This window comes from Myotis yumanensis, unplaced genomic scaffold (genome assembly GCF_028538775.1).
Source record: "Myotis yumanensis isolate MYYU_CA2020_CCGP unplaced genomic scaffold, mMyoYum1.0.hap1 SCAF_3, whole genome shotgun sequence".
Lineage (NCBI taxonomy): Eukaryota > Metazoa > Chordata > Mammalia > Chiroptera > Vespertilionidae > Myotis > Myotis yumanensis.
The window spans coordinates 25,156,486-25,172,176 of record NW_027223754.1 but is presented as its reverse complement, the minus strand read 5'-3'; the positions used below and the strand labels follow the sequence as shown (position 1 = coordinate 25,172,176).

The 15,691-nt window shown below is 39.4% G+C and overlaps 1 protein-coding gene across 1 annotated transcript in view; it reads left to right on the top strand.

Moving 5' to 3' along the window:
• ZMAT4 (zinc finger matrin-type 4) overlaps positions 1-15,691 on the top strand; it is a 330,350-nt gene that overhangs the window by 68,361 nt on the left and 246,298 nt on the right. The gene's annotated exons all lie outside the window — the stretch shown is intronic.

Sequence of the window (15,691 nt, the reverse complement as noted above, 5' to 3'; positions counted from 1 at the left end):
CTTTGCAGGGACACAAGGCAGGATGCATTAGTGCCAGCTTCTCTTTTCTTCATTGACCCTGAAGATAAGCTTGAGGCCCTTTGTTCCTCACTGCAGGGAAACATGGCAACATCCTGGCTCAGTACCAAACTCCTTCCACCTGGTGGCTGCTGCCCTAAATGTGTTTATCAGCTGAAAGACTTCCCCTGCAGAGTGATAACAAAGTTTTAAAGCCAAAATACTCTTGAAGGACATAATTCAGTGCCTTCGGCTCTTTAGGGTAGAAGAACAAATGGTTGCCTTTCCACGCTCGATTGGGAAGAAAAGATGAGAGAAGAGAAGGTGGCCAGTGTCTGAGGAGGGAATAAGGGGCCATGCATGAAGAAAAGGGGAAGCTGGGCCCCCAGATGCCTAGTGCTGCTGCCCAGGGCATGTTTGTTTTTTAAGAGAACATATACCAGTGGGAACGTGGTTTTTCTTTCTTTTTTTTGTTTCTAAATTATATTTATTGGGGTGACCCTGATTAATAAGTTTATATGGTTGTAAGTGGACATTTTTATGATACATGATCTATATATTGCATTGTGTTCTTACCACCAAAAGTCAAATCATCTTCCATCATCATATATTTGGTCCTCTTTTCCCTTTCTTATCCCCCTTTCCTCTTCCTTCTGGTAACCACCATACTGTTGTCTATGTCTGTGATTTCCGGTTTTATATCCCACATATGAGTGAAATCATGTGGTTCTTGGCTTTTCCTCACTGACCTTTTTTGTTTAGCATAACATTCTCAAGGTCCATCTATGTTGTTGCAAATGGTTGTATTTTACTTTTCTTATGGCTGAGTAGTATTCCATTGTATATATGTACTACATTTTCTTTATCCAGTCCTCTATTCAAAAATACTTTGATTGTTTCTATGTCTTGACCACTGTGAATAATGCTGCAATGAAAATAGAGGTGCATATATTTTTGCGAATAAATGTTTTCAAAATTTTGGGCTAAGTACCCAGAAGAGGGATTGCTGGGTCACATGGTAACTTTATTCTTATTGTTTGAGGAACCTCCATGCTGTTTTCCATGGTGGCTGTTCCAGTTTATATTCCCACCAGCAGTGAATGAGGGCTCCCTTTTCTTCACAACCTCTCTAGCACTTGCTATTACTTGTCTTATTGATAATAGCCATTCTAACAGGTTTGAAGCGGTATCTCATTGTAGTTTTGATCTGCATTTCCCTAATAGCTAGTGAGGTTGAGCATCTTTTTATATATCTGTTGGCCATTTGTATGTCTTCTTGGGGAAAGTCTCAGTTCAGGTCTTTTGCCATTTTTTAATAGGATTGTTTGTTTGTCTGGTGTTGAGTTGTAGAAATTCTTTATGTATTTTGGATATTAATCCTTTGTCAGATTTGTTGTTTGCAAATTCTTTTCCCATTAGGTTGGTTGCCTTTTTGTTTTGTTGGCAGTTTCTTTTGCTGTGTAGGAGCTTTTTAATTTGATATAGTCCCACTCATTTATTTTTGCCTTACTCCCTTTGCCTTTAGGGTCAAATTCATAAAAACTTATCTAAGACCAAGGTCCATAGACTAGTACCTATGTTTTCTTCTATGTCATTTATTGTTTCAGATCTTATATTTAGGTCTTTGATCCATTTTGAGTTCATTTTTATACATGGGGACAAACTATAGTCTAGTGTTTTTTTTTATTATTTTTGCGCATGTGGCTTTCCAACTTTCCCAGAACCATTTAGTTTTCAAGTGTAATAATTTGTATGTAATTTTAGATTGGACAGCTTAGCCAGAAATTTTCATTTTGTCTGATGAGTCTGACAAATGCTAGTTGTCACTGTCACTCATAAAACTCATCTGAGCCTCAGAATCCTCTGTGCACAATAAAAAAATAATAATAATAACATGCACATTTACAAACCCAGAATCACAATAAGCTGACCCTATGTACCCCTCAGGGTTTTGTGGCAATCCAATGAGGCCTATTGAAAGAGTATTTGTGCAAATGCTTTGTAAGCTATAAAGTGTGCCACACATGCAAAATTATATTGTTTTTCATTATTAACTCTGTTGTAGTAATATTTTGTTGAAGACAAATAAAACTTGGTCTTCAGAGAAAACTAAAAATGTAGCATCTATGAAAAAAGCATATTCTTTTGTCAATAGGCAATTGAATGTTAGAAGTAAATGTGTATGTTAAAGAATTGTATAATATGGAAGATATACATCTTTTGAAATTAAGAACTTCCTAATTTCTGTGGATATTGCTTTATAAACACACATGGTTTTATTCTTTTGATTTCCCCCAATTAAGCAAAATCGGGGAATTTATCTTTTCTTTGAAATTCCATAGCTTCTTTAATAGCCCTTTATGTTCTCCCTTTACTAGACATTTTATGTTCATTTTTAATCATTTCACTAGATTCTTGAGTACAGAAACAGAATCTTATTCATTTGATCTTCTGTAATCCCTGGAACTGTGCCTGTATATCATAGATGCACAGTCAGTATTTGTTTATAAAAATATCCTGGTGACAATGTCCAGCCCTGCTTTGTCATTCCCTGAGCTAAAAAAAGTAATGTCAGAAAATTGAAGAAATTAAAAATATTTTTTAAAAGGAAAATATTTTAGCTGCTCAGTGAAGGGTTTAGTTATTTGAACTCAAGTTTTCTTGACACCACACTGTACTCTTGTAATTGTTTAGAGGATGTGTTCGTATTTGTTTCATGTAGCATGGATGATAAAAAGAAAAGAAAGCAATTATAATAGATCTGCAATTAACAATGTTACACATCATTAAAACAACATTAAATGCATTCCCATTAACCATGGATGGGAACTCTGAATGATGTTTCACTCCCCGCCTCCAGGCAGAGGTAAGGCACTTCCTTCAGTGAGCAATGGCTTGTGTGTTCTTTCTGCAAAGCTTCCTTGCATGTGCAAAGGGCACAGTCAGGACTTGGCCACCTCTTGGGATGCAGCTGGTCTTCCAGTTTCAGTTAGGAGACTTCCCAGGACTTCTTCATCTCTAAAAGGATGGCTTCCATTAGGTAATTTTAAAGGCCATTTGAGAACTGACACTCTAGTCTATTAATCTCTCCCCTTCCTTCACCACATTCTCTCTGCTGAAATTGCATATAGAGTGGGTCTCTATGAGTCCAAAGTCCCACTCAAATCACTGAAAATGGCATACTTATTCTCAATGTTCTATCACCGATGTATTACTTTAGAATGATTTTATTCTTCAGTTCAACCACATAATATTCCTAGCTTCCCTATGGAGCAAATCATTGACAAACCACTGTGTACTTTCTGCATGTCCAGAACTATTAGTGCTAGTTATGACAGGGGATTCTCATACTATTTCTGTATGAGACATAGTCTCTGCCCACAAGAAGATCATAAATTCATTAGAAGGAAAAGCCACGAATAAGTCAGTGTGGTATGAATATGTGTGTGATACTGAGAACATAATCTGTAGAATTCTGCTGCCTGCTGATTTACTTTATTATAAACAGAATGTTAGTTCTTCTGTCCATTTGGCTTTCTGATATATACTACATTGTGCTTTTAACTTCTTATATAGCTGCATATGCCAAATTCAAAAAAGTGAGTCATTACCAAGAGCTATTATGGTCAAGAAAGATTTGTGGGGAATGTCATAAATTTTCTAGGCCTCAATGGATGGGTTAAGTATAGGGGTTGCTGGAATGAGAGGTGTTGGTATCTCCAAGAAACACTGAGGAGGCTTGGTTGTCTGGACTGGAGGATTTGTGTAGGGAAGGGAGGGAGTCGGAGCATGTATATGTAGGGTGGGTCAGAGCATAAAGAGAAGGGGTGTTTGGATTCTTGTGAGTTTCTTAGGCATTTGGGAGCATCCTATATAATAAAAGGGTAATATGCAAATTGACCAAATGGTGGAACTACCGGTTGCTATGACATGCCCTGATCACCAGGGGGCAGACGCTCAGTGCAGGAGCAGCCCCCTGGTGGTCAGTGCTCTCCCACAGGGGGAGCACCACTCAGCCAGAAGCCCAGAAGCTGGGCTCATGGCTGGCGAGCACAGCAGAGGTGGCAGGAGCCTCTCCTGCCTCCATGGCAGTGCTAAGGATGTCCAACGGACATCCCCTGGAGGGTTCTCAGACTGTGAGGGCTCCTGGACTGTGAGAGGGTGCAGGCCAGGCTGAGGGACCCCCACAAATGCACGGATCTTGTGCACTGGGCCTCTAGTAAGAGTATAATTGAACATTTCTGAATTATAGTCCATTGTTTGTGGTCTAGGTGTATTGTGAAAAGAACATCTTTTGATGTGACCGGTGCCATGAGACTAGTGTGTCAGTCCTCCAGAGCAGGAGAGAAAAACATAGCAGATGGGTTAATGGCTAATAGCTGCATGCCCCATTTAAAAGTCTGAACCTTTGTATAGGACAGAAAAACATAATATATATCTAATGGACCAAACCCTTTCATGCTATACTTTAAAAATCTCTTTTTGCATATAAAGTACTGAGATGAAAAAAAAAGGGAAATGTCAGGCATTATTATTTTTCTTACTTGCTAAGCATTACTAACGTGTTAATGCTTTGGTGGAAACTATAATTAGATGTTACCTCTGCTCACTGGATGAATAGTCTGAATTTATAAAACAAGTAGACAGAAACACAGAGGGGAAGAGCAGGCTTTCAAATAAGAATCCCTGGGTCTGGCCGGTGTGGCTCAGTGGTTGAGTAGTGACCCATTGACCCATGAACCAGGTGGTCACCAGTTTGATGCCCGGTTAGGGCACATGGCCAGGTTTCAGGCTCGATTTCCAGTAGGGGTGTGCAGGAGGCATCCCATTGATGTTTCTCTCTCATTGAGGTTTCTCTCTATATACCCTTTGCCTTCTTCTCTCTCTAAAATAAATAAAACATATTTTTAAAAAAGAAGTCTGAATGTTATAGAGGTTAGGCAGTGAGGCCACTTGAGTTGTTTGCTGTAGTTTCAAGTGCTAAAGAATAATTTTTTGCAAAGGGAAAGAGTTGATTGCATGAGTGAAGGAGTGAATTTTTGGCATGTAGGAAGAAGTGGATTTGTACAGGGAAAACCATGCGAAATGAAACCAAATGACGGAAATTTTTTACTTATTTTATTTTATTTCTTTCAGTGAAGAAGGAAGCAGGTGAATGAGCAGATCTAGAAGGAAAGAGGAAACTCTTGTTAGGCAGGCCCAATGAAGCCAGCCATAAATGTGCCCGCCCCTTTTGCTTACCCCTTTCTTGTAAACCTTAATATCCCTTGTGTTGCTGTGCCGTGTGTGGAATTAATTGTTCCTTGTGAAATCAGTGGCTCAGTTATCCTGGCACCTCCGAAAAAGATAGTAAGCTTCCTGAGGGCAGAGAGGAGTCATGCATTGAGTTTTTTCACTTATTTCCACAGCACCCACCACAGAGTTTTGCCCATGGTTGTTGCTCATTGACACTTGGAGGTTTATGAAGAGGCTGGGGATGGGACCAGAGGAGGAAAGCAGTGGGTCAAGTTTAATGGGAGCATTGATGGGCCAGAAGATGCATTGGTATACATTAGGAGTCAATCTGTGCTTGGGAGCTGACCTTCAAGGTATAAGTGATGGTTTTGTAGTTATTGGAAAGGCAGTTCTCTAAACTGGTGAGAAATCCTTCCCACATATCTGAATCTTGAAGTAATGACAATCCTGGTAAATGAAGCTCATTAGCTCACCAGGGAATGGCAGGCTCCAGTATCGGTCATCCTTCAGCGGCAAGCACATTGGTCCTACTGAGCTAGGTTTTCCTCTTTCACTTGTTTTGACTGCCTTCCAAAAGAATGTTAGCCTTTCCCAGCTTTCTTTTTAATCCAGGAGAATAGCCAAATTGCATGCTCTGGTCTCTTTAATAATAGATGGGGCATAAGTACATTGTGGGTAGAGACAAGGTGAAAATTCAGTGTGCTGATTAAACATGTGCTGATTAAAGTGTCATAACTTTCTGGTACTTTAATGCCTCAAATGTCTGCTTTCCCTTGGTCTTGCACACCTTCCTCTCAACTTTGCATTTTCTTTTTCTTTTTTCTAACTGACTGAGTAAGCATGTAGGCTGTACACCTCCTTTCCCATGTATGAGATTTGTGTTTATAAACACAATTTGTGTTTCTGCAGCTCATTAGTCCTGCCAGGGACTACATTAAATGGACTTGAGTACTGTCATGGCTCATTGGGTCCACACCTATCCTGGGTATAGCAGGCATGTGCTACTGGAGATGCAAGTATTAACTGGGTGAGAACAATAACAGATCTTTATAGCTTCTTTGCACTGTACAGTAATAATTGCTGTTTTAGTATTTTTAAATCTCTTATAGCCCAGCCAGTGTGGGTCAGTAGTTGAGCGTCGACCCATGCACCAAGAGGCCACCAGCTTTATTCCAGGTCAAGGCACATGCCCGAGTTGCAGGCTTGAATCCCCAGGAGGCAGCTGATTGACATTTCTCTTTCTCTCTCCCTCTCTATTCCTCTCTCTCTAAAAATCAATAAAAACATATTTTTTAAAAAAATCTCTTGCAATTATGACATGCCTAACTTCTTCCAGATGCTATTAATATAATTATTGGTGCATTTGTCCAGCCTAAAGCAATTCTTGTTACCATTCATAATGTCAGAGGACTCCAATCTATTTCTAGTTGGTCTGAAGGTTGTGGGTTATTGGTAAGCTGATTAACAATCTATTTCTGATTGCCTCTGTTTCTAGATCATTCCATTAAAGAATCGAGCATCTATAAAATTTTTAACTCTTCTTAAATGTTGTGTTGTTTTATTTTAGCAGGTCTATTCATTTTACCTTTTATCAACTATAATTAGTCAAAATAGTTCATTGCAACACATAAATAAATGGTTCATAGAGAGGTTTCAGTGAAATAAACAACAGTAAGCTGAAGAACACATTCAACTTGAGACAATATACACTTTGGCTAAGAGCATTTGTCAGGTGCCATGTGTGTTCAATGCTCATTGATTACGAGTGGGTAGAGTATGCCCTGTGTCATGATTTCTCATTTGCTGAGAACAAATTATGTTTTTCACTGGATTTTTAGGAGCCAGGCCAAATATTTCCCTTGGCTAGAATTCAATCACATAGTCCCACCTAACTGCAGGGGAAGTTGGGAAATGTGTGGGAAAATGAAATGGGTTGAACAAACACATAGGATCATCTCTGCCACCATCTATCCCTCTAGTCACCAAACACCCATTTCATTTTTTTCTTCAACCCATAGGGTGCACATATCCACTCTCCAAGGGACAACGTCAAGTTTTACCCACTCACTAATGTGGATGTGATTCCTTTTGGTTCAGCAACCTATGAACAAAAGAGAAAGATTACCTCTCCTCCCCGTACACTTTAGATCAGTAGTGGTAACATTTCCCATTCAGAGAAAGGAAGACAAGAAGGCAAAGAGTAATCACTGACTCATAGCAAATTTGGCATCCTGTAGGGCACCCATTGCGAAGATGATCTTTCCAGAAAGTCAGGGAAGTCCCCCGAGTAGGTTCCGATCTTCCTCTCTGGGAAGGACTTCCTTGTGTATTTTTCTCAGTGAGCCCTGGCTCAGCCCTCCAGCTGTACACATTTATTGTGCTTCCTTGTCCACTCTCCTCCTTGCCGCATCTGAAAGGGATCTTGGGCCCTGGGCTGCCAGCATTTATAGCCCACTTCCTGCCCGAGATTGATTTAAGACTGGCTGCATATTCATGCTTTTCTAATTCAAGAGCATAACTGCTTTAGTAATATAATTCTCTCAACAAGATAGAAGGCTTTTGATTAATTTTTTTTCAGAAAGCACCATTATGTCATAACCATGCAGTTCTTTCCTAGACACACTTTCAAGGCTGTTTATTTTATTGCTTCCTTACCTCTGTGCCCCATTCTATTTTTCAGTTTAATGGTGGCCTCCTTGAGGTTATCTAAAAGTAGGTGGAAGGACCACATCATTAATCTAAATTTTGCCAAAGGCCTGAGCTACAATGTATAACTGAAAAGTCTCCCTGTGTCTTCAAGTTACAATGTCCTTTAAAATGACATCTCTGTGTGTTGGTGACTGGAAGCTATTGGCACATTGACTTTTCCAACTCTCTAAGACCCAGATTTCTGGAATAACTATTTTGTTTTATTGTCCTCCGCTAATGTGCCAGTGATACATTATAGTTCTTTGATTCTTTCATTTAAAAAACTGAACAAACATCACCGACAGATAATGAATAACAAAAAAACATGCATCTCTGTGTTCTTTTTTTCCCATCCTTTTTTAAGCTCTTTTTAGAACCATAGCCATCACCTTCCACAGAATCATCCAGTTCCAGAACTATAAGCTCAGTAGGCAGGCGATCCATCTTCCACAGTATTATAGGCAATAGTTTTGCCAATATTTTGCCATCTTGTAGCCTGGATCTGCTCTGTGTACCCTCCCCATTTACTATCCATCTACTAAGCTAGTGTTAAATATTCAGGGTTTATGTTATGGGAGAACCCCAATTTCTAAGACAAAGTAGGCTAACTGGTAACAAACAGTCTCAACGTTTTAGAAATAAAAATAAAAGAAATAAAAATTTATTTCTTGCTCATAGTATAGCCCATTGTGAGTTAGCAGAGGGGGATTTTGTGCAGCATAATTCTTCAAGACTCAAGCTGACAGAGGCTCCCCCGTCTTTGCTCCTGACATTGCTGTGAGTATTAAAATCCAGTCGGTCCCTGGAGGACTGACAGGTGATGTGGGTGATCGTGCAGGACATTTTAGGGGCCAGACCTGGAAGTGGCAACATTTTATCCACCCACATTCCACTCACCAGAACTAATCATATGTTTTCTTCTTACTGTAGGAGAGGCTGGGAAATGTGGCTTGGCTGGGTGCCCAGCAGGTTGGGTGCTCACCAACAGGTTTGGTGAGCACACAGCATTGTCTCTGTGCACCGGCCGTGTGTGACACTGCAGGGGCCATGGCAATTAGGACCTGCTTTGGGGATGATGAAGATGGGGAGTTGGGCTGGAGAAGAAAGAGAAAGACAGGTGATTCCCAGGGGGAGTAGTCTTGGCAAATGAACCTTAAAACAACTTCGGAAATCAAGTGTCTGGACTACTGTGAAGTAGATGCCTATTTCATTACAGTGCCATAGAGGGACATGACATTTAAGGGATAATATGCTATCAAGTTGGGGTTTTCTCTCTTTTTCCTAGACTTAATTGGTGAAGCACAAAGATTCCAGTTGGAGCTGGGAGCCCGTATACTAAGTGGCGTGTCTGGTTTGCGGGTTCCTTCTCTGTGCTAGTTCTTTTGGCCCAGCCCTCGCACCTCTCAGGCCTTGAGCTCTGTGGCTGTTGGGTGGCGAATAGCCTGCTTGCTCCTCCCTCAGACGGTCCAAGAGCAACCTCCCAGTGGCCCTCCACCTGCGAGCTGTGTTTGAGGACATGTCTTTGGTATCAGGGTCTTTGAAAGATGGATGTCTGAGAGAAATGTCTCTTTGATCTCCCTTGCAAGAGGTTTCCTGAGAGGCCAGTTCATTATAGGCACTTGATTCTCTGATCATGTTTCCTGCTTCGCTTTAGTCACCAAGTTCATGGCCATGTCCAGCTACTAGAGAGGATTCTGTGTACACACATCATATTCATTTTACCTCTGGATTTTACTTACCTTCCCCTGTTTTATTTTAAATTTGTTATCTCTCAATTATTTATTTTATTCTTTTGCATTAGATGTAGATACATTCTGATATCTTTTTAAAGTCTTAGAACAGTGGTTCTCAACCTGTGGGTCGCAACCCCTTTGGGGGTCGAACGACCCTTTCACAGGGTTCACCTAAGACCATCGGAAAACACATATATAATTACATATTGTTTTTGTGATTAATCACTATGCTTTAATTATGTTCAATTTGTAACAATGAAAATACATCCTGCATATCAGATATTTACATTATGATTCATAACAGTAGCAAAATTACAGTTATGAAGTAGCAACGAAAATAATTTTATGGTTGGGGGTCACCACTACATGAGGAACTGTATTAAAGGGTCACAGCATTAGGAAGGCTGAGAACCACTGTCTTAGAAGAAAATAGTGGGGTATAAATGTAAACTATTTAATCCTTTTATTTTAACAGTTTTTGAAGAGGCAGTGAATTCATATGATTCAAAATTCAAAAAGTATAAAACAATGTGCACTTTGTATACTCCCACCAATTCTTGTTTCTCAGATACCCAGTTCTCCTTCTCAGGTGAAATTCATGTTTGAAATAGTCTCTGCATATAGATGCAATTTAATTTTTTCGTTAACATATTTTTCACAAATGGAGACAGCTATGCCCTCCATTTTTATTTAATTGTGGTGTAGATTGTCATTATACGAATGTATCATAATTCATAAAGGCGTATTTATTGAATTGACCCATAACTTCTTGGTAGCCTTGATAAAACTCTGGTAGAAAAAAGACTTTTCCCCTGTGAACACTTGTTTGGTGAAGCACACTTCATTTGCATTTCAGATCCCCGCCTGTCCTGATGGATGATTGACAGTGACCATTTTTCTTCCAGCTCTCCATTACCAGCATCCACTTGGAAACATATGCATTTCTGGCCTCGCAGTTACTGAGCCATCTGGGCTTGTTGATTTTTTTAAGATATTAGTACACAGGGATTCTTAAAAGCTAATGACCTAGTAGTGGGTTTGTGTTCATCTAAGCCATGTGTCTTTGCCTACGTGTCTTCTGATGTTTGGAGAAGGTGTTGAGGACAGTGTGTTCTTCCCCTTTGTGATTTGAAAATTGAGTTGGTTTCTTTAGGCTTTTCCTGAGATGATTTAATTTTGAGTAGAATTTTTCTGACTTGGAATTCCATCAGCTTCCCTGAGGACCACATAAAGAAATAATTGCACCTAATCAGGAAGTCCCCATGTGTCCCCTCCTGTGCCTAAGCTCCGTGCCCAGTCCTTCAGCTCCCTTAGGCCTCTAGGATGGTCTTTGGAAACACTGTGCCAGCTGCTCGACAGGCTCTTATGTCCTCTCTATACTAATTCAAATGTGGAAAGAGACCTTCTTTTCTTTACCTTGAAAAACCTACAGGCAGTTGGAAAGTTTTATATTTTACTAAGAAAATAGGAAACAGAGAACAAAATTCTTTTCTATCCCTGCCACACGTATTCTTCCTCCTGTTCTGGCCTTGTAGTCATGAACTTTGCCCTGAACTGAGAAGTTTCCCTGTCTTCTGGTTCAAGAAACGAAGCCTACCCATTCCTGCCTTCATTAGTTCCTTGTAGCTATTAACTTACTGTTAATAAGGCTATTTTCTGAAAATGAAGCTTCTCCAGGTTTGGCCCTAAACAGTGCACCTTATTTTACTGCCCCATTTTCTGTGGCCCTAAAGCCAAGCCTCCATGTTTAATGTGGGGAGCCCTACAGGGTACCATCACTTGCTGTAAAGCAGAGGTGAGGCCTCGAAATCATTTGGTTTGGCCCTTCCAAGGCATTAGGAGTGAGTTAATTAAATGTTTGACTATGGCAGGCTAACTTTTAAGTTGAGAATTTTGTATGGCCCGTGAATGATGTTATGAATATCCAAATGGCCCTGGGCAGAATAAAGTTTCCCCACTCCTGATGTAAAGCTCAAAGCAACATGTTCTTTTTCCACTTCATGGAAAAGTTCATTTTTTTTTTTTTTTTTTGGATCACCTGCTAAATTTCTCATTTCCTTTCTGAGAAGTGAATCCCCGCTTAGCTTATCCTCAGAGCAGGCAGAGCAGGCCTGAGTTATGAAAAGAGCTTTGGGTGTGTACTCCAGGTCAGAAGGCCTGGTTGATAAAGTACAATCTTAGCTAAGTCACTCACCCCATCTCAGAGTTTAGTTCTTCCTTCTATAACATGAGAAGGTTGAGGTCTTCTTTCCATTTATCTCTACTCCTCATGCTCATCCTTTCTGCATCCTCACAGGTAAACATTTATTATTCCTATACAGTTCTTTAATATGTATTGCTTTGTGGACATGCATATTTTAAAATAATTTTTAGTTTAGTCTAGTTTTAGACTTACAGAAAAGTTACAAACATAGAACAGCATTTCTAAGTACCCTGACCCAGTTTCCCCTACCGTTCACATCTTGCAATAGTATGGTACATTTGTCAGAGCTAATGGACCAACATTGATACATTGTTATATAACATACATTTTAAAGGGTGATGCTTGTACTGTACTCAGATTTCCTTAATGCTACCAAATGTCCTTTTCTGTTTGAGGTTCCCACCCAGGATTCCACACTACATTTAGCCATTAGGTCTCCTGAGGCTCCTCTGTGACAGTTCTTCAGATTTTCCTTGTCTTTGATGACATTGAAAAAATTTGAGGATTACTGGTCAGGTATTTAGTAGAATGGTCCCAGTGGAGATTTGTTTGATTTTTTAATAATTATTAGGCTGGGCTTATGCATTCTTGGAGGGGAAGATCACAAAGCTAAAGTGCTATACTGGTCACATCATATCAAGGGTACTGTTATCAACATGATTAATTACTAATGACGTTGACTGATCCTGATCTTCTACATCAGTGGTTCTCAAGCTTCCTAATGCCGCAATCTTTTAATACAGTTCCTCATGTTGTGGTGACCCCCAATTTCATTGTTACAAATTGAACATAATTAAAGCATAGTGATTAATCACAAAAACAATATGTAATTATATGTGTTTTCCGATGGTCTTAGGAGACCCCTGTGACAGGGTCGTTCGACCTCCAAAGGGGTCACGACCCACAGGTTGAGAACCGCTGTTCTAGATAGTGTTTGCCAGGTTTCTCTACTGCAAATGTACATTTCTTGCCTTTCCATATTGTGCTCTTTGGAAGGCAGTCATTGTGCACAGAGTAGGCATGTAACTTTAATGTGTATAAATGGTGGTGTGATGTGAGTCTCATTCTTATCTTGCTATTTCATTCAGCAGTATGTTCCTAAGAACCATCCTACACCTGTATCTAATCTCTTGCTTCCAAAATGCCACACAACCTTCCATGGTGAGCATCTGTCATACTTTGATTTTTTCCATCACTTCAGGGTTGGATATTTAGATTGCTTCCAGCGCCTGACTAACCAAAGCAGTGCTGTGACAAATATCCTTAAACATGTTTCCTAAAGAACCTGTGTGAGGATTTACATAAGATGGGTATACACACGAGAGTGGAACTTGTACATCATAAGCCAAATTAATTTGACTAAGCCTTGCTCAAAAGAGGGTTGGTACATGAGAATTCCATACCCATAGCTCTACCAATGTATGCCTTTGTTCATCTTTCTAATTTTTTCTAATCTAGCTGATATTGATATCTTGTTATTTCTCTAACTAGAGGCCTGGTGCACAAATTCATGTACTACTGGGGTCCCTTGGCCTGGCCTGTGGGATTGGGCTGAAACCAGCTCTCTGACATCCCCTAAGAGGTCCCGGATTGCAAGAGGGTGCAGGCCAGGCCAAGGGACCCCACCAGTGCACAATCGGGGGCTGGGGAGGGGTACAGGAGGTTGGCCAGTATGGGAGGGACCGCGGGAGAGCTCCAGGCCATGTCTGGCCCATCTCGCTCAGTCCCGATCGGCCGAACCCCAGCAGCAAGCTAACCTACCAGTTGGAGAGTCTGCCCCTGGTGGCCAGTGCACATCATAACGAGCAGTTGAGCGACCTTAGCATGCCATTAGCATATTACACTTTGATTGGTTGAATAGAAGACCAGATGACTGGACACTTAGCATATTAGGCTTTTATTATATAGAAAGGGTTATCATTAAGGTTTAGACAAAATTTTTAATGCTTACCCTTTTTAAAAAAATATATTTTATTGATTTTTTACAGAGAGGAAGGGAGAGGGATAGAGAGTTAGAAACATTGATGAGAGAGAAACATCAATCAGCTGCCTCCTGCACACTCCCTACTGGGGATGTGCCCACAACCAAGGTACATGCCCTTGACCGGAATCGAATCTAGGACCCTTGAGTCCACAGGCTGATGCTCTATCCACTGAGCCAAACCAGTTAGGGCAATACTTACCCTTTTGTTTTCCTTTTCCTTTTGGTGATTCCTGCTCATGTCCTTTGTCTCTTTCTATTCTCCTATTTTTCTTTTTGATTTCTTTATATATTCTTTGTTAGATTTAGACATTGGAAATATCTTCTCCCATTCCATCATCTTATTAATCTGTTCATGATGGCCTTTGATAATTTTATTTGTTAAATTTGTTAATTTTATGTAATAAATTTAATAAACTTTGCTTTACAATATTAAGAATTCCTTCCCATTGATCAAAAAAATTAAATATACTACATTTTATTAATTTAATACTTGTGATTATCTTTTACTCTGCTTGTAATTTACATGTATATATTGTATAAGGTAGGAACCACTTAGATTTTCCTTCATAGAGTTTTCCTACCACCATCTAGAATCCATTGTTTCCCCATAATTTGTGGTGTCACGTTTATCATATGTTAATTTTCCACATCTACTTGACTCTGAATCAGTCTGTTTTTATTGTGTTCCATGACTCTTATGTCTTTACCTGTCCATACTTTGTTTATTACCAGGCCTTGGTGTTATATTTTAATATGTGAGAATGACAAATTAGATATCTTTCCTGTTCTATTGCAGAGTTGACTTAGCTATTTGTACAGTGTATACTTTTGTTCTTCATAAAGATGCTTGAATCCATTAACAAATGTAGTTGAAATTTTATTGGAATTTCATTAAATTTAAGAATTAACCTGAAGAGAATTGATATCTTTATAGTACCAAGTCATCTTATCCCAAAGCAGGGATATCTATCCATTTATTCAATGCTAACCCAATTTCTACATTAAATTTCATGAAAGTGTAATTTAATAAACATAAAACACATGAGCATAAATATAATTTCTGTATAATTTAGTTTTTAATGATATATGTCTTTCTTTCTATTCTTTTACCAAGGTTTAATCATTACTCTTTAACTAAACCACAATCACATTGAGGACAAGGGCCATGATTTTAGTTTCTTTCTTCTTCTGCACTATCTTTGAACTTAGAGGGACATCATAAATAGCATTTTTTAAAAAATAATTGATATTCAGAAAAAATCCTCTATTAAAGGTCATTTTCTCTGGCCTTCTTTTTTACATTTTAGTCTCCTTTTTCTCTCTCTCCTTACTGACTTGCTTGCCTCTTCCATCTGTTTTTCTTATTGCCTCCCCTGGGTGAAAATGCCTAATGTGGCCATGGAACGGTAGCTCACGCCTACCTTCATTTATCCAGTGAGGTTAAGCACTTTTCTTTTTGTGCCATGTGTTGCATTTCTTTTGGGGATGAGCAATGGAACTGAAAACTCAGCTGTGTCAATAAGTCAAGGTGAGTCTTCAGATTTATACAACTGCATTCCCAACCATTAGAAAGATGTTAACATTTATTGCCAAGCTGTTTCTTAAATATCCCATAATACGAAGCCAAAATATGCTATCTTTTTTTCCAATTTCACCCGTAAGCTGCATATTCATTACCACATTTTCTTTGCAAAGTGCTGTAACATTCTTTATTGAAACCTTTATTGTTTCAGGTGCTCCCATAGTAGCCTCCTTCGATCTAAAGAAGAAACACTCAACCATTATATTTTCTTAAAGGAAAGGAAAGTGTCACGGGGGATGTTATTTTGCTAATGACATGTCTAACCCCTG